Source organism: Microtus pennsylvanicus, chromosome 4 (genome assembly GCF_037038515.1).
Source record: "Microtus pennsylvanicus isolate mMicPen1 chromosome 4, mMicPen1.hap1, whole genome shotgun sequence".
NCBI classification, from domain to species: Eukaryota; Metazoa; Chordata; class Mammalia; order Rodentia; family Cricetidae; genus Microtus; species Microtus pennsylvanicus.
This window is the reverse complement of record NC_134582.1, coordinates 127433063-127453658: the sequence shown is the minus strand read 5'-3', so window position 1 is coordinate 127453658 and position 20596 is coordinate 127433063.

The window sequence follows — 20596 nt, the reverse complement described above, 5'->3', positions numbered from 1 at the left end:
TTAGCCTCCCTTTCTCTTCCTCTCTGGAGCGCCCCAGGCATCCAAATCTCAAACATCTAGCGGTCCCCTGAAGGTTAACGAAGCTATTTCCCGCTGAACCAGCCAGAAACAACACCAGAAGTGGGTTTATTTTTACCCCACGCTTTGTCATCTATCATTACTGAAAAACTAAGAGACAGGTTTTGGCTGAATATCCTGTGGAATATTCAAGATCTCCGAGCAGAGTTTGGCCCCCTGCCCGCTGCATTTATCTCATTTGGAGTGGTCTCCCTCCTCTCCTGCCAACACTCCTCATTAGTAAGATGATTTGGATTCAAAACAGGACACTGTCTGTCTTGGTCAGGCACCAAAGGGATCCTGTGATGACATCACAATGCAGCACCTGTGACATCATAGCTTCACTTGTGAAAATACTATATTTTATGTTTTTAGAATGTTTTCTTACTGGGGGGGGGAGGGGGAGTGGTGAGGCCAGAGCACAGTTTTCAGAAGTCAGTTCTCTCCTTCTGCCACGGATTCTGGGGACCGAACTCAGCTGACCAGGCTGGCACAGTGACCCCCCTTCTGCCCACTGAGCCACCACACTGGCCTGAAACAAGCCTTGAATGCCTTCGATGATTTATTTAACCAAAGGGACTGTAGGTTGGGAAACAAATTTCAACTTTTTTTTCCCCTTAAATTTCTTCAAGGCAGAGGTGGGAAAAAATGTTTTTACGAAGAATATTGTCTCTGGATTTAAGCATGTCTTGCTTTGGGGGAGAACCTTTTTCCCGACTTCTAAGATGGAAATCATACTGTCTTCTGATTAGATGCCTTTTAGGACCATGAAATGGGCACAGATGGGACTTCCCAGTAGGTTGTGCGTTACATCACATTATTCTTGGTTTCCAAAGTTCTCAGTTCACGCAACTGTGCATATATCTCCCTTCATATCTTTTTTCCCCGCCAAGCATACTTGACTGGAGACTCTCAAAGCAAATCCAGATGGTATAGATGGTGGTTGTGTGTCCCGGGGTCCAGGCCTGCCCTGGCCTTTTGATCTATTTGCATATTTAACTTCAAGCTCCTTCCTCTACCACATTTAACTTCTTCATAGGAAGTGCCAAACTAGTACCTGCTCTTTTCGAACACAGAAATACTTGGTTTTTTTTTTCCGAGACAGGGTTTTGCTGTAGTTTTGGAGCCTGACCTAGAACTAGCTCTTGTAGACCAGGCTGGCCTCAAACTCACAGAGATCTGCCTGCTTCTGTCTCCCGAGTGCTGGGATTAAAGGCGTGTGCCACCACTGCCCAGCTCAGAAATACTTCTTTCAGAATAGTTTTTGACAGATCAGGAAACTGAGGCATCAGAATTTCCCCAGGGTCACAGGAGTGGGAGGAACACAACACAGACTACAGTTCCAGAGAGAAATGGAAAGGAAGGTGGCAATGGCTCTCAGAGCCTTGTTAGGCCCTTCTGATGGGGTGTCTTCAGTGAGATTAGCGTTTGAGCCCGTGAATTCCACACCCCAAGGCTTGTGGGTATCACATAATCCACACTGGGATCTGCATACAGCGAAAGGCAGAGGAAGGAGGGCACCCTTGGATTGGGATTTTCATCATTCGCTTTCTTAGTTCTCAGCCCTTCCGATGTGGGCTGCAGTTATCCCATGTGTTCCTGGGTCTCCAGTTCAGACAATAGATTATTGGATTCCTCAGCCTCCATAATCACATAAGCCAGTTCCTTCTAGTATCTCAGTACACACTCACACACTGTTAGTTCTTCCTCTAGGAAACCCTGCCTTGAGCTCAGTCAGTAAAGTACGTGCCAGGCCAACAGGAGGACCTGAGTTCAGATCCCCAGCATGCACATAAAAAGCCAGACTGCATGTCTGTAACCCCAGTGCTTGAGGGAGGGGCAGAAACTGGGAAATACCTGAGGTTCGCGGACTAGCCAGTCTCCCCATTCAAACTGGTGAGCTTCAGGATCCAGCGAATACCCTCTCTCTGAAAAATAGGTGTGGAAAGACTGAGGAAAAGAACATCAACCTGACTGACTCACATAACACACACACACACGAGCATGCACGTACACACCTGACTTATATTTGGACTTTAAGTGAAATCGGAGGTTTACCATCCATGATCTTTAGAATTTCTACATTACAAATCACCCAAAAAGCTCCATAGCAAAAGCTAGGTTTTGTGATGTGAATAAGTTTGTTATTATTCACATAATAAATTTGTTATGTGAATAAATGCTAAAGCCTTTTCAGTATAGAAACACCTGGAAAGATGTTTCAGGCCTGTGTATATCACTATCTAGGGCAAGGACTACCACAGGGGCGTGGTCTGCAGTAGAGGGACCTCTCCTGTTGGGCCAGGCTACCAAGGCCTAACTGGGACAAGCAGCTGTCCTGCTGAGAAATGAGAGGATCACAAGTAGGCCCCCAGCTCTGCCTTGTTCACTGGCCGCTCACACACCTGGACTATCCCCACAAAGGGGTTTAAGTCACCGGGCAATTAAAACCCAAGACGCTGATCATGTGTGGTTGGCAGTTTCAATCTGGACAATGTGATACAATGCCCAATAATAACATGGAAATCTACCCTGCTCTCAAATCTCAGAGCTTGCTTCAAGATGTCACCTGCATTTCCCAAGCACAGCACCCCAGCTTTCTTTCTTACCAGCCCAGCATATTCAACGCTAAGCAAACAATCGCAGGCACAGGGGTTAGGATTCTCTCCCAAACCCTCCCAGAGCGCCTAGCAGAAGGTCAGTACTGGTTTTTCCTCTGGTGTTTGGCTGACTCAGATCTCTCCACTCTCCGTGGTTGCCTTGAGGAGGCCGCAGTTCCAGGTTTTCTGGTTTCAAAATAAATTGGCAGGAATCTGAAGCGATGCCAATACCGCCCTCCTGCCCGCAGGCAGCTGGGTCCCAGTGGGAGGTCTCTTAGCAACCGGGCTCAAATCAAATATTTGGGCGTCTGGACACATTCTGATTGGAATGAGATCATGAACAAAAACTTCACTCTTTCCTTCAACCCAGCTACCGAGGGTTATGAAGGGATGCTGAGCCCTTGCGCTGGCTCCCTGCACTGGGTAAGCCTGACTCACACTGCCCTTGAGTTAGAGCCCATCCACACACCATCGCGGTCCCCGACTGGCAGGCCACAGCTCCAACTTCTATTTCTGGCTTCATATATATCCTTAGACAAGGGGCTGTAACTTTGCTGCTGCTGCTGCAGCGACTCTGCTTGCAGAAAACTCAAAGTTTTAATTTGATCCTGTCGGGCCTTCTGCACACAGAACTTTTCCAGGATCAGAAGGGCAGCAGAAGCAAGTCCAATTCAGAAGGTGCCCAGAGGAAGGAGAGCTTCGGGTACTGTCTTGTTCCATCTGCCATGTCATCATCCTTCCCTCCACTTCCTCTGCAAGTGACAAATGGCAAATGAGTGGGAGAAGTGGGCAGACAGATGCCAGCCAAGACAGTTCCACATCTTTTATTCTCCAACCTCAAATCCTAATTCCACTCTATTCTTGTTCATTCAGGGAAAATGATCTTCAGAGAATCTGGATTTTGTTGTTATTTGAAATATTTTTATGTACAGGGGGAGGCTTTAATTCAGCTTTTGTCTATAAATTGAGCTTTAAAAAAAACAAAAGACAAACCCTAGTCTTTAGCCAGGTGCGGTAATACAAGCCTTTATTCCCATCACTTGGGAGGCAGAGGCAGGCAAGATCTCTGTGAGTTCAAGGCCAGCCTGATCTACGTAGTGAGTTCCAGGACTACCGGGGATATGTAGAGAGACCCTGTCTCAAAAGAAACAAAACAAACACAAAGATTTAGCCTTTTAAAAATTAATTGACATTTTCATACATGTATATAATATATTCTGGTCACACTTGCCCTCCATCCTTCTGAAATCCTATTCTCTTGATCTCATGCCAAGCCAGTATGCTCAGCCTGTGTGTACATCATTGATACTGAGCAGACCACACTAGTCCTGATATGTGTCACTTCTGTAAGCCTAGATGTCCAACCTCTCCATTCAGTCCTCATGGCTGCTTTCATGATCTACTGCCTTTGGCACTTTGTGCATGCTTGCATGTGCTTACCCACGCATGTGCTTGTGCAGATGAGTGCACACAGGGGCCAAGGGTGGAGGACAGATGCTTCTCGGTCATCTCCATCTTATATTTTGAGACAAGATCTATCTATCTATCTATCTATCTATCTATCTATCTATCTATCTATCTCTATCTCTATCTCTCTCTTCCTCTCTCTCTCCCTCTCTGAACCTAAAGCTCCCCGATTCTGCTAGACCGGCTTGCCAGAAGTCCCAGGACCTCCCCTGTCTCCCCCTAACTCAAGAACTTCAGGTGTTACCACATCACACTTTCACAGGGGTTCTTAAGATCCAAACTCAGGTCCTCGTGCTTACAAGGCAAGTACTTTACCAGCTGAGCCATCTTCCCAGCCTCCCTTCTTACCTTTCAAAGACTTATTACCACAGTCCTGGAAGTAAACATTGTGAAATTTAAAATAAACACTCCATGAATTGAACTGACACTCGGATTCCATAGAACTATTTTTCCCCCCTTTGGTGAGTAATGGAGTATCAGTGTCCAGAAAGCAGGAAGGTAGTAAATGAGGTACCTCTTCCTCTTGGTGGCTTTGTGGCCATGAGCAGGTAAAATAATCCCTCCCAGCCTGTTTCCTTACCCAGAAAATGGGAGTGATAGTGTTCTCTCCTTAGCTGGAATGTTAAGGTCACCAGGCAAGGAGCGACCGCAAAGACTCTAAAACAGACGGACAGACACACAAACACAGGCCAATAACCGACAGAGCTGTGTTTAAATAGTTCTGATCAGAAGAAATATGTAGGGTAAGGACTCTGTTAAAACAACACATTAAATAAAAAATCTAAACCAGAACCAAGTTGGCACTGATCAACTTTATCAACTAATAAAAGGGAATAGGGTCCTGTGCATAGTAGGTGCTCTTAATAACTTAATCTTGAAGTCCATAATGTAAATATTGGTTTTTCATGACAAGGTTTCTCTGTATAAGAACCCTGGCTGTCCTGAAACTCATATTGTAGACCGGGCTGTCCTGAAACTCACAGAGATCAGCCTGCTTCTGCCTTCCAAGTGCTGGGGTTAAAGGCGTGGGCCACCACACCTAGCATGTTTTTGTCCTTAAATGTATTTTGGTTGAGTATTTGGTGATCTTTACAAAGTAACCCTTTCCTACAGTTCATGTTTACTGTGCAGTGTCTCTGTATCAAGCATTGCTGGGGGAAGAAACAATGGGGGGGCGAGGAACAATACAAAGTTTCCATAATCCTAGAACTTACATTTTATCTTAGGACATAGTCGATGAACACTGTGCTGTTACTGTACTACTTTACCCAAACAAAAGATTTCACTTTAAAATTGTACAAACAAACATGAAGGTTCCTTGGTAGAATTTAATGTGTCTAAACTAGAAGGAAGCAAATTGATTAATCCCAGCCAACTGGAAATAATAGCTGGGATATGAACCTAAGTTACTTTGTAGGTCTGCTTTAGCAACAGTAGGTTGAGTGATTAAGATCATTCCTCCTACTAAAGGCAGCTTGCAAAACTGGTTGAAATCTTTGTTTAATTTTCTTAAAAGCATCAAAGCCATAATGAGATAGTGAAGAAACACCTGCCAGAGTCAAGGAGAAGACAAAGCCAAAACAAGTTATTCCTGCTCACAGAGCTTCCAGCCTGAGGCATCTGTCAATCCCAAAGGAAAAAAATTATTCATTTGATAAGGGAATAAAATCCCAAAGCCCAAGGACAAAGTTCAGAATCAGACCACTCTTTACTTTGAACTAGGTGCTCAGGGTTGGGGGACATTTATTTACATGTACTCCCAACCCATATGTGACACAGAATCAGGGCCTGGGCTATCACAGAAATGTCAGTTCAGAGGGAATGAATCAGACGACAAAGGGAGGCAACTCTATGAAGTACACGTCAGGGATATTGACCACCAGGAAAGTCTCCACCAAAGGGGAGGTGTAGCAGCAAGGGACAGGCTGGCAGCATGGAGCAGGAAGCTGAGGACTCACTTTCTGAGCTACATGCCAAAGTGGAGTGCAAACTAAAAACAGCCTGTCTTTTTTATTTTATTTTGTGTTTATGTGTAAGAGTGTTTTGCCTGCATATATGCCTATGTGCCAGTTTCTTATGCCCATGGAGACCAGAAGAAGGCATTAAATCACCTGGGACTGGACTTACAAATGATCAGTTGTGAATCACTGTGTGGGTGCTGGGAAGCAAAACTGGGTGCTCTGGAAGAGTGGCCAGTGCACTTAACCACTGAGCCATCTCTCAAGTCTGGAGCTGTCTTTAAAACCTTAAAGTCCACATCCAGGGACATACATCCTCCAACAAGACCTCACCTCCAAAACTTCCCCAAACAGCTCCACCAAATGGGGACTGTCAGGTCCAGAAGAAGCCCGTGACAAATGGCTAACTGTGGTGCCTGGCTTATTAAAGCACAAGCTGACCTCCAGGCTCCCTCATAGCACAGGTACGTGTTAAGAAATCCATTCTGGCATCCTGGCCCCTTTCAGCTCCTCTCACCCGGCACCCTATGGTAAACTTCTCAAACTCATGGGCTTCCCTTCCCCCAGTTTTTCATTCCTATATAACCCTGCTGTAATGATCTCTCCTGTCCCTTTAAGAGACAAGCCCCATCTGCTCCCTCCCCCATCCACTGAGACAGGAAGATCTTCCTTCCTGCTTGCATCCTGACTCTCTTCCCTTTCAGTCTCTCCCCAAAGAGGCAGCTTCTGCCTTGCTCCATTCTCCCTACTTCTCCCCTTCCCCCTTCTGTTTCTCTCTCTCTCTCTCTCTCTCTCTCTCTCTCTCTCTCTCTCTCCCTCTCCTCTCTCTCTCTTCCTCCCTCCCTCCCTCTTCTCTCTCTCTCCCTCCCTCCTTTCCTCTCTCTCTCACCTCTCTTCTCCCCTTCCCTTCCATAACCCACTAAATAAACACCCAACCTCTCTCTGCATGTCTGTCTCTCTCTCCCTCCCTCCTTTCCTCTTTCTCTCTCTCTTCTCTCTCTCTCTCTCTCTCTCTCTCTCTCTCTCTCTCTCTCTCTCTCTCACCTCTCTTCTCCCCTTCCCTTCCATAACCCACTAAACACCCAACCTCTCTCTGCATGTCTGTCTCTCTCTCCCTCCCTCCTTTCCTCTCTCTCCCTCCCCCTCTCTCTCTCCCTCTCTCTTTCTCTCTCTCGCCTCTCTTCTCCCCTTCCCTTCCATAACCCACTAAATAAACACCCAACCTCTCTCTGCATGTCTGTCTCTTGTCTGCTGTAGTGCGGAGTGGCAGGGCCACTTCCCGCCACCCGGCTCCTGCACCAGCCTGGTTAGCTTATGCCCCAAAATAACAACACACAAATCGTACTCTTTTAAACACTGCTTGGCCCATTAGTTTCAGCCTCTTACTGGCTAATTTTCATATCTTGATTAAACCATTTCTAATAATCTGCATAGTACCACGAGGTGGTGCCTTACTGGGAAGGATCTTAACCTGCGTCCATCTTGGAGAGGAGAGGCATGGCATCTGCCTGAATCGGCTTTCTTTCTCCCAGAATTCTGTTCTGTCTATTCCACCCACCTAAGGGCTGGCCTATCAAAGGCCAAGCAGTTTCTTTATTAATTAACCAATGAAAGTAACAGATAGATAGATGACACTCCCACATCAGCCTGCCATTGGTTCCTTCCCTGCCCAGGACCAGCCGCCCTTGGAGACCTGTGGTGTGGTCTCATGGCATGCCCATCTCTTTGTCTCTCCTCATGGCCTGCTGCAGCCACTCAGGGAACTGTGCCATTCCCTGCCTAGGACTGGCTGCTCTTGGGACCTGCTGCCCACTGCTGCCACTAGGGAACCAGCAGCCTTTCTGGTGCTGCAACTGCCAGGGATCCTGCAGGGTTTTACTTAATCCATTACACCAGCCACTTCAGCCAGGGCTCTCTTTGCTGTCTTGGTTCTCTTGGCCCTCGCTTTCTCCTCTGTCTTGGTCTCCTTTGCTTCCTGTTTTTTCTTCCTCTCCCACTCTCCCACCCCCTCCTCTCAGGGTCTGTGCTTTCCCTCATCTCTACAGTAAAAACCTTCTCCTCAATCATACCTTGGAGAGATCATGTCCTTGTTTTATACATCTAGTGCCAAAACCAGCACTTTGTACAGGGACTAAGAGTTTGATACTGTGGGAGTTTGGAGGGCGGTATCCACTTTGATATGTTAATAGACACCACAGGTAGCCATAGGGCCTTCTGTAGTCCAGGTTGAGCTCACTTTTATTTGGAGCACCTTTTGGAATTTGCGAAATTGGAGTTCCCTTTGGATCTAACCACTTGTAGCTCCAAACACTGTTTTGTTGGCTTCTTTCCCCAAAATCCCATGCACAGAGGACAGCTGCCTCGGGCCCTTGGTACAGTGGTTCTCCCCTTCCTACTGCTGCAACCCTTTAGAACAGTTCCTAAAGTATTTTTTTTTTTGCTGTTACTTCATAACTGCAATTTTGCTACTGTTATGAATTGTAACGCAAATATCTAATATGCGGGATATCTGATATGTGACCCCTGTGGAAAGGTCATTGAACTCCCAAAGGGGTGGTGGCCCGCAGGTTGAAAACCGCTATATGGAATCAGGTGTTCCACATGTCCCTACTGCATTCTCTCTGCTCCCTGCTCCTCCACCAGTGAGTCCAGCCTGGTCAGAAGCTAGAGGAGTGGAGTTTATACAACAGATTCACCCCAGCTCTGACCCAAAGCTTCCTGGGCTGCACCAGCACAACAGATCCTGGCAGTTGTGAAAGGCCAGGCAGCAGTTCCCAAAGCCACTCTGGGGGCAAACCATCTCTCCAAACAAGCTAATTAGCAGTCAAAATGCAGCCACTTAAAGTAGCTTTATGGCCAATCTGAGCTGACAGCAGAACTACCTCCCCGCAGGCAGTCACTGGCAAACCCTGCTTCTCTTTCTCTCCTTTCCACAACCCCTACCATGTCATAATGTCCCTGTCACCTCAGGAACTTAGGAGAGCACTCTTATTCCGAACATGAAATGGTACCCAGAAGTAATTCCTTCAATCTTGTGGGAGCCTTCACAGTTTCTAAACAGCATTTACAGTGTGGAAAGTTCTGGAACAGTGCCCTGAGCTTCCAGAAGACTTGGGGGTTCTCAAGAGTGATTTGCTCTTCATTTAAGCAGTTACATAACGCTTCCGTGACCTCCTGGTTGCAGCCTGCAGAGAAATCCAAACAGTTGTCGCCTTCAAAACTGCTGAGTGGCCAGGAAAAAGGAGTCTTGTCATATGGTCTGCCCGTGGTCCTGTGACTTTGGTGCTCTATCCATAGGACACAGAGTTAAGATAGCTTTGTCTCCGGTGGGAATGTGCTCATACCAGATCGTCTATCCACACCTTTGGTCAACTGTTGGCCTTGTGACCAGGAGCAGATATTTAGACACTGTCTGGGAGTTGGCTATAGCAATGGAAAAGATCAAAGCTCAATGGCGTAGACCTATCTGTACTTGGGCCTCACAGGCAGAGAACAGGTTCAGAATGTTGGATGGAACCATGGAGTCACTATTTGTATTTAGCAATTCTGTGATTCCTACAGAAACCAGAATCATAAGAAATCTTAAACAAGTGATTCATGAGCCCAGTGGAGTCTCTAGATGTAACTCATGCAGCCACAGAGTACCACCTTTAAAATATAGATTTTTAGGGGTTAGTTCAGTGATTACAAGCACTTGTTGCTCTTGCAGAGGATTCAGGTTCAATTTCTGGCACCCACAGGGCAACTCATAACCACCTGAAACTCTAGTCTCAAGAGGTCTATAACACCCTCTTCTGACCTCCTTGGGAACCAGACATGTATGTGATACACACACACACACACACACACACACACACACACACACGCAGGCAAAACATCCACACAAAAAAACACTAAAGCTTGAAAAAGATGTAATATAGATTTGATACGGAGCTCTGGATCCTTGCCTTGGAAGAATGAGAAGCTTGGGAAGCCCTTCTGTTGGGCTATCACGTGGAGCTGACTGGTACCCCCAACATAGGCAGGGACAGGCCTGCGGTGCCTATTATACCAAATCCATAGTGAGGTTCCTTGGGCTCTCTCTGCCCTGTTACTCTTCTCTCGGAAGAGGTGGCTGCTGCCGTGGCTCCCTCCTCTCCTCTCCTCCTACCCTTCTGTTTCTCTCTGTGTCTCCTGCCCTTCCCTTCCCTCTCATAACCTACTGAATAAACCATACCCAAGCCCTCTCTCTGCATGGCGTGCCAATCCATCTCTGTCTCTCACCCACGCAGCTCCTCGTGGGACCCGCTGCCCCGCCAATGACCAGCCGTATCCCACCCGCCTGGGACCTACAGAGGCCGCAGGTGGTGGGACCTGGCTGCCCCTCATGACCTGCTGCCGCCCCTCAGGGAACCACAGTGTTTTATCTGACCCCCTAACCCACTCCCGGAGCCCCTGTGAAAACTGTGCCTACCTACAATCCTAGTGCTGGGGAGAAGGAAACAGAAGGACGCTGAAGTTCATAGTAGGTGATATTCTGTTCAATGAGAGACCTAGTATCAAAAAAAAATTAAAAAAGATGGAGAGCTAGTAAGGAAAGCATCTGACATGGACCTTTGGCCTATACACAAACACACTGAGTTGTTACGGAGAATTCATGTCCCTCAATATACCTTCCATTTTCATGGAAATCCACCATAGTACCACTCACAGTCATAGCCAGTGAGATCCATCAGAGGTCATCTGTGTCTGTGATTTTTTGCCTGTTCCTTATAGCCACCAGCCCTTGTTACCCTCCTAGCTCTTATTCCCAGTAGCAAATGCAGCCAGACCCCTTAAACTGCAGCAACTCAGATGGATTTCATTTCATGTAAAAAGCAGCAAAGAAGTCATTCTTTACAGTTTCTTCTTTGCAAAGAGAGATAAAAGAGGCTGAAGGCTGAAGGTGTTCTTGGTTGTAGGGCACTTGCTTAGCTTGCGTCAGACCCCGGGGACTTGATCCGCACGTGTGAGACCCTGGGCTTCATCCCTCTGCCCCAAGAAAGAGTCCAAATATCTACCCACCTAACATTAACACATCAAAGAGAAGTATGAAAAGCAGCAAAAAGCAAGGACCGGGAGGAATGTCTGTTTAGTCTACAGTCTAATCTCTATTCATTCTGGAACGCTCCTGTAGTTTACAGAGATTGTCTCTAGTCTGGACTATCGGTCTCTAAATGGATTTGTTTTGAAAGGTAAAGGAAGGACGTGCAAAAAAAAAAAAAGTTCCAAATGCACAGTGGGCCATATATACAGCATGAAAGTGACAGTCTGTAGTACTTATTGAGCACCTGCTGTATATGAGCACTCCTTCTGTGTACCGAGCACCATAGTGGACATTATTAGGGGCTGCCCTGTAGGACCTTCCTGGTTGCAGAAACAGGCGCCCATGGAGAAAGTTAGACAACTTTCTACCTTGTAGCAAGCAAGCTCTTGCAGGAATTCAGAGGCTGGATTGGGCATCCCCAGAGTGGAGAGGACCTACTCCCTGGAACCCTGGGAGCTAGAAGTATGTGACTGGTGTTGGAAAGCCATGGATGGAGGGAAGAACACAAGGCCTGGGAAGGAGTCTGTGGAAGAAGGTGGTTAGCAGGAAGAATCAGAGACTGGGCTAGGGAACCCCTGGAAACAGAAAGAGCAGCAGGGAGCCGATATGCAGGGACCTGAACTCAAATGAAGGGTTTGGGTTTCCCACTGCAGCGGTGAGGAACAATGAGTACAGTTAAATCGCCCATGGGGCCTGTCAGTGTACTGATAGATTTGTCTGCTCATAGTATGCTCATAGAGAAGGCAGAGAAACCGAGAATTCCCCAGCAACCCAAGATGGCTAGTTAATTTTTTGCTTATTGTTCCTTCTGTTTTTATTCCTAAGCCTATTTCTTCAAACATGGAGCCAATATATTTCTTTCTCTCACAGTTCCATACCCTGAGATTCGTACATTCTGTGAGAATAACACATTTACTAGTTACATAAAATTTCACTTATTATTAATGATTATTCTCTATTGAACTTTAAGTTACTTAACTGATTAGGAAACTAATTAATAACACTACAATCAATATCCTAGTGTATAAGGATTAGTCTGTATCACCCCAATTAAGTCATGCAATGAAATTAATTGTAGACAAAATATTTTTAGGAACTGATATATTGACACACTGCCCACAACTCCAATGCATGGCCCCATGCCCATGTGGGTTAAAAATAAACAAATAAAAATTATAAGAGGAGGACATACAATTGGACGGGAGATGTGTTAGGGGTCCTAGGGAGAGTTGGAGTAGGGGAGGGAGGTGTGGATTTTATCAAGATGCATTGTATACATGTATGACATTTTCAAATTAAATATTTTTTGAAGCTTGCCAGTTTACACGTTTACCAGCAGTAAGTGAAAGGCCTGTTTCCTGCAGACGCACCTTAGAACACAGCTCCTTAAACCGTGGGTTGCAGTCTCACATAAGGTCATATGGTTCGGGTGTTGGGGGTTGTGAAAAATTTGGCTGCAGTAGAAGATTCGTGACTGCACCATAATCTAGAACGAATTAAAAAATGCATGAATCTGACTCCTGCCTGTACATGTCCACTCTGCCTGCACATGCTATCACACCGCGTAGCAACCATGACTGCCTGAGAACATCGACTCAGAATCAAGACGAATGTGTGCTTCTTCCTGCAGGGATTTACCAGGACACACAAAGGGCTCTGCTCTTATAAAGACACAGCAACTAATTACGGAAAACCAGTACTTCTCGTATTTTACCTACCATCATTCCTGAGCTTATCAACATCCGATTTGGGATTGTGTTCTGTCCAGAACATTTGATTTCTAAAACTGCTATTTGAATTGCTGACTTAAGATTTATTTCTAAAATTGTTAAATGAATTTTGGCTTGGGTTTAGGACAGAACTTCCAACAATTTCCAATATGGCCCTAAACATACTTCTGCCATTTTATACTATATATTTATGCAAAATGATGTTCTTAGCATTGACAGTTACAAAATCAAAATATTGATCAACTCTGAAAAACGTTGAAGATGCTCTGTGTTCTGCAGAATGGAAACATTCAGCAGAGACTTAATGCTTTGTGTAAAAATAAGCGTATCCATTTCACTAGGATGCAAATTTGCTTTCGTAGTTAATTAGTAGCAAAATTATTTTTATAGCAAATAATTGTTTCAAGATAAATTTCCTTATGATTTATTATCAGTAAATATTTAAGTTTAGACTTATTTTACATGCCCATATACCAGGGGTCACATAAAACATTCCTCAGACAAAAGGGGATCAAGATTGGGAAAAGCTTAGGAAGCCTTGCCCTAGAGTCAAGTATTTTTAAAAATCTTTGCTAATTGAGAAGTGAAAAATGAATTCATGAAATTGCATCTAAGTAATCATTTTTATTATATGAATCTGAATTTTTCAAAATATATTTTTGTTAATAAATGTTTCTTTGAAATATCTCTATTTTGGCTCATTTTTATCTTTGTCCAAAGAAATTGTTATCTGGTTTTCTTCAGTACCAAAAATAAATAAGTAAGTAACAAAACAAATCGAAGGGCACAAGAAGCTGGGCTATGGTAGCCATGGTGGTGTGTGTAGCTCCACCCACTTGTGAGATTGCTTGAGCTTTGGAGTTCAAGCCAGCTTGAGCAACATAAGGCAGATGCTATTGGAAAAAAGAAAGAAAAGAAAAAAGGAAAAGGAAAAGGGAACAAAGGAGAAAAAAAAGAAAAAAAAGGGCTAGATAGACAACCCAGCAGTTACGACGAGAGAGAGAGAGAGAGAGAGAGAGAGAGAGAGAGAGAGAGAGAGAGAGAGAGAGAGAGAGAGACTGGGCCTGGTGTAGGCTTTTAAAGCCTTAAAAACCACCCACACCTACTCCAGCAAGGCCACACCTTCTAATTCTTCCCAAATGGTTCCACCAACTAGGGACTAAATTTGCAAAATAGTGAGCCTATGGGGGCCATTTGCATTCAAACTACCACATCATGCCTGATTTATAAAATGAACTTTATCATAATTCTGTATGAGTAGAAAAAGTGTGATACACAACTCCATATTCTTTGCAGTTTCAGGCATCCACCAAGGGTCTCGGGACGCAGCTCTCGCAAATCACAGGGAGCTGCTGCAGAAGAAGCTGGTCCCTGCTTTAGAGAGCTGCGAGTGCTTTTATAAATAATCCCCCATGGCAGTAAAGAGCATCTATTTCTCTCGCCTAGTTATTACTCATGTAAAAGACAAATGTTCTTTCAGAGAAACAGATGTCTGGACTAAGCCTAAGAAAGGATCTCACAATCCTATGCTTCTTTTTTAGTGGAAAAAAAATAAAAATAAAAAGCATGTTCTGATTTTGTAAACGGAACACTTACTGAGTTGGAAAAATTCAAAACAAAACACTAGTACAATCTGACCATAAGCTTGCTTCATTTTTGAAATCGGGAATGGATGTGTTAACCTCAAGGGTGCCAGCATCCATAAAGGAAATAGAGGTTCTGATCATATGGACTGACTTTCTTAAATAGAAACTGTTTAGAAAAAGCACAGAGCCCACGGAGATGAATTCTTCCTACCCTGTTCTTTAGGAGCCGCGCATGAATCCCAGGCTCCCCCTTGAACTTCATCTGCTGGACTCACATTATCACACAGCGGTGATGGGCACCCACTTTTGTGCAGCACCCTCTGTGAGCAGAGAAACATTCAGGGAGCACCGGTTCATCCAAGTGTCTAACTTGGCATGACAGCTTGAATTGGAGCCTTTGCCACCATTACGACCGGAATCACCAGCCTTCTAAGTGAAGATGCTGCCAAGGATTCTGGGGCTATAGATGCTCCTAAGCTGGAGGAGGCTTTCTTGTAGCCCCATTCAACCAGTCTTGGGAAAAGAGTGTGCTGGTTCCCCAGACGACTCTAGGGAAGCTGTGGATCTGCACGGCCCATCCCTATCACTGGAAACCGGGTCTACGTACCCACCCTCTTAGTTGGACTAGGACAACTCGCCTTACCAGCTAAGCATCAGTAGGGGCTCATAAAGGCATAATCTAAGCTTTATTCAGTGCAGCTCTAACATCAATAGATGGCCCGTGGCTGTCAATCATTACATGCTTGTGGAAGAAAGGAAAGAGGGAAGGAGGAAGGGAGGGAAGGAGGGAGGGAGGACAATGAAAGACAACATAGACCAGTACTCTAGACTAAATAGTAGTTTGCTGTTGTTCAACGTGGGTTTTGTTGTTGGTTTGACTTTGGTTCTGCTTTTTTTTTAAGACAAGGCCTCATTATGTAATCAAAGCAAACCTAGTTTGTAGTTGATCCTCTTGCCCCAGCCTCCCAATTGCTGGAGTTACAGGTATGAGCCATCATACGTAGGCAATAGTCTTTATCAGTTAAATTTCAGATCTTAGTAATATGAAAAGTTTTATATGCCTTGGATATGGATATGTATTTATCTATCTTGAACTGCAGAAAAAATAAACAAACATAAAAAGTTACTACAAAATACAAATTTAAAAAAAAACATGTAATGAATTACCTGCTTCACATCCTGGACTCCCTGAGACTAGAAGGAAGCCTGGTGTTGTTTCTTTCAGTGAGTTGCTGAGGTTGAGATAAAGGAACGGGTTGTGGGGGAAGTGATCGTATGTAAGAGCCAGGATGCTAATGTTCACCTGTGAGAAATCACACTGCATTGGGCGAGGGGGGCAGACCACTGAAGCATAGATAATGTGAGTTCTTCCCACATTTTCTTTGGGTTGGGGTCTTATGGAAATTCATGTTCCTGAGGAATATCTGAAAAGAAGTCAGCTACACCCAAGCCTCCTTCTAGCCCTAAAGTCACATGGCTCTAAGGGCAGCTGGTCTTTTCTTAAGCTGGCCTTAAGGAAAAGGGAATCTGAATGGAGAATCAAGCCACCTACAGCAATTAGTTAGGTTTTCCTTCCTAGACAGTCCTGCCTTCAGTACTCTGTATACACCATAAATACGCGTTCTAGGCCACCGCACGGCAACAATTAAGCTATTACTAAGCTATTGTGGGTACAATAATGAAACACTTCAGAGACGGTCAAACCTCATTAAATCAGAAGGAAGTCTAATCAAAATCAGAGAAAATTTGGCCCTGGCATTTCAAAGAGAGAGGTGACACCCCAACTAGCAGGTTGCACGCCAACAGCCACCTCTGCAAGGGCCATTTTAATAAACTGGGAGAGGAGAGGAACTTAATGAACTGTGTGTCCAAAGGCACAGAACATTCAGCCAAACCATTTTCCCCTGCTCCAGCCTCTGCTCCGTGTTTTCTTACTCACTTGTATGTCTTTAATGAAATGGGCTTCTTCAACTGGCTGGCGCGGGCTTGTTGATTCCGAATAAGGAGTGTCTGAGCTTGATGAGTCTCCACTGTAGACCGAAGCCACCACTTTCCCATTCACTACAGCCAGGTACATGCAGCCAACCCTGGCTTACCCACTTACTTATGCAGCTTTCATCTTGACACTTCGAGGAGGTTTAGGAGGTTTAGGTTGGGTTTGGTTTTTCTGTTTTTGTGTTTTGAGACAGAAACTTTGTGGCTTTGTAGCTCAGGCCTCCCTCACCCTTTATCCCAAGTGCTGTGTGTGCTACCATCTCTGGCTTTGGGAGTTTGGTTTCTAAATTCAGTCTCATTTCTTCCTTGCTTCCCAGGCTCTGAGCTCTTCATTCAATCCACTTCCCTCCCAGCTGCCAACCCCTGAGCTGCTAGAAACACAAAATGCAAATTTTTGGCCATAATCATCCAAATAAACCCAGTCAATCCCAGCAATGGAATCCAGAGGCAAGTGGGAATTTTTACAAATTGCCTAGTTTGCAGATTTACCCGTGAACATCCCCTTCATCCTTACTGAGGACCACAGCAGCTGTAGGCAAGACAGCCTCGCCTGATGGGCAGAAAGTTAGACATGCCGAAATTTCAGCCTCCGCTCTACCTGTGGTGTAAGTCCATCCCCTAAGCTTTTGTTTCCTTATTGGTAAAACTGAAAGGATGCAGACAAAGAGCTGGACATGCTGCCCAGGACATGGGGCAGATGCAAATATAAGAGGAGCTACTGGCAGCAGAAACTCTCGAATTCCTTACAAGGAGATCCTGTGCTCAGCCTCTTCTTAATAAGAGATAGAAAGGACAACATTCTCTTCCATCTCTCTGCTTCTGAGCTGTGAGAGAGTGGGGAAAGTGTTCCTATCCGAGTGACAAGTAATAGTTAAAATATTTGATAATCCCGCGAGCCACCCCTTAAATCAGACCTCCCACTCGGGAGCTGATGCTTGAAACAGCACCGCTGTCTCCAGAAGGTTTTGATGTGGGAGTGTCAGATATCAATCTGTTTATTTCATTGGCTAAGCAATAAAGAAACTGCTAGCCCCATTTGATAGGCCCACCCTTACGTGGGTGGAGTAAACAGAACAGAATGCCGGGAGGAAAAGGAAGTGAGCTCAGACTCCACAGCTCTCCTCTCCGGAGCAGACACCTCAGAGAGAGACGCCATGCTACCTTCTCCAGGGAAGACGCACGCTATGAAGCTCCGACCCAGGATGGACTTAGGCTAGAATCTTCCCGGTAAGACCGGTGTTATACAGATGATAAGAAATGGGCTAGTCCAGGTGGGAGAGTTAGCCTAGAAGATGCTAGGTAGAAATGAGCCAAGCAGTGTTTAAATGAATACAGTGTCCGTGTAATTATTTCGGGGCATAAGCTAGCCGGGCAGGCGGCTGGGGTGTTGGGGACGCAGCCCCGCCGCCGCCCATATTACTACAAATGGCGACCACGAAGGGACTAAACCCACTTAAAAAACCTGAGAACACTTAAAAATAAGGGAGAGAGAGTTTAACACAGATTTTTGCTGTTTGTTGGTGGCGTGCTGTAGAGAGATTTCCTGATTCGGCAACAGCAGCAGAAAAAACGCTGTGTCATTTCAAAGCATGGCTTCCTTGGGGCTGTGCTGCCAGTGCAAACTCTGGCTTTATGTTGTGTTCCCACTTGGGATCGGAAGGAGAGTGCACTGAGACCGTGCTGATGGCTCTCAGCGCTCCCCGCCTGCACCTGGGCAGACGGCCGAATCAGGCTTAGGCAGGCGGAAGAGCATGGCGGATTCCTGCCGCCATACAGAGACGTGTTTTCAGACTGCGCAGTGCTCTGCATGTCAGATTTGGATGTTACTTGGATGAGAAGAATTTCTGTGCTGCACGCTCAGTCTCAGAATTAAAGTGCTGAGTGCCGCTCCTACCTGGTGATGGAGCTAGCACAAAATGGTACGTCCTCCATTTTGAAATTTTCCTGACTCAGCAGCAGGAACAAACCTGTGTTGTTTTAAAATGCCGGCTTTCTGGGCCAGCCTGCCAGGGCAAACTCTGACTGTTTGAGGCAGGAGGGCCGGCTACTGAGAGAGGACTTGAGTGTTGTCTGTTGTAGCTCGCTGGCTGGCAGGGACCTTGAAACGCCATAGAGGTGTGGCTATAAACATGGCTGCAGCCTGTATACCCGCCATGAGGCTGGAAAGCTAAGGAATGGACTGGATCTAGCTGGCAAAGCCATGTCTTTAGTCCTACTGATATTGCTTGGTAAATTAAAGGCTCTTGTGGTCAGAAAAAGAGAGATATACAGTAAAGAGAGATTCAAAGACAGAGAAAATTTCTGAATGGTTTACTGTGTGTTAAAAATATATGCAGACTAAAAGTTAAAATTCTTAAAGTAAACCTCTGTGGTAGCACACGCCTTTAATCCCAGTGCCTAGAAGGCAGAGACGAACAGATCTCTGTGAGTTCAAGGTGTAGTAGCAAACACCTTTAATCCCAATGCCTGGGAGGCAGAGACAGGCGGATCTCTGAGAGTTCAAAGACAGCCTGGTCTACAGATATGCGCTCAAAAAGCAAAAAGTTAACTTAGGAATGTCACAGCTTAGATTCTTAAGCGCCTAGTGATTTAAAGGCGCAAATCAAAAGTGCTCCTGGATAGTAAAAAATTGCAGATTCACAATAGGACAGATTCAGACCACTAAATGAGTCATACTGTTGGATGAATGTACGTAGGTTTGAGAGAGAGAAGAAAAAGAATATAAAGAATAAAGTTAATGGTTTAAAAAAAAAGTAAAGTCTTTAAAGAGACAGAGTACAGATAATTAAGAGATTAAAAGAAATAAAGAAATATAAGCCGCGTAAAAATGGAAAATTCACAGAGAGTCTGGATTATGTACATTGTGTTTTCTTTAAAATTTTTGACTGTGAAGGAGCTAAGTACAGAGACACATTTCATTACATGGGCTGCCAAGCTAAACCAGAATGGATATAAGGGTATTACGATTTCAGAATTTGGGTCTAAGGATATGATGCTTTGGAGAGAGTCTTCTTTTGTTTTCACAGAGGATGAGACTCTATGGATTTCTTCTATTCCGATTTGGTATGATGGACCATGTCCTCCTGAAGGGTTGCTGTGAACATCTTCAGAAAATTGCTTCGCTCAACTGCCAACTGAGATGAAACTAGCACACAGGTTATACCATGAAAGACCTAATTAATGACGCCCCCATTCAGCAGGAAGCAGTTTGGAGAGAAAAAACTGCGCCCATGTTCCCAAATATGGTTTATAAGTTCTTTTACATTTAAAGGGGGATATGATATAGGTATGAATAATTTGCATTAATATTGATTTTGCTTTATAGAAATTTAAGGTCAATTTTGTTATATGTATAAGTGTTTCTGATTTTGATTAAGGTATTGTGATTGTGTAGTTCATTTAAATATGTACTGTATAATTAAGAAATATAGGTTGTTAATGGATAATCATCGATAATAGTAAAGCTTGTAGTCATGTCAGTTGGATTTTCTAGATATATAGAGATATATTTTAGATAGACATTCTTCATGTCTTTCAAAGATTACAGAATAGGACATTTAATGTTTTAATAACTTAGAACTTTTCATGACAATGAGACACTCTGCTCCTGGCAGCACCAATGTACTTCAAGAGGAACATGGGCATCAAAGAGGTACCTTATGGAGTTTGATAGCCATTTGGGCAAGAAACTGCTCTTGCCTGGACTATTGCATAAACTGGACACAGAGAACCCGCAGAGAGAGGACTACTGAACTTGCCTAAGGTGAGATGATCTTTCGGGGTTCCTGATTCATGAAAGAGTCTGCGAGACATTCTGCAGGACACAACAGATAGTGACTGAACTGACTTTGAATTTTCCTGCTTTATGGAAATGTCTGCTGGATACCATGGGCCTGAAGGCTGAAGATGGATGCCCCAATGGTACAGAGGAACTTTGGGTGACTGTCCAGGCAGCGAGATGTCTCTGTCATTTCTAGAGTTTTAAAAGTTGCTTTTTTCTTGTTTGCTTATGTAGTATTGTATCTTTCTGGAGTCTTTGATGGAGTTAAGAATAGTTAGTTATAGTTATAGTTTTCCTTAGTTATGATAAAGATTATTGTAACTTTTACTTGATAACTGTTTTGTTATATGTAATTTT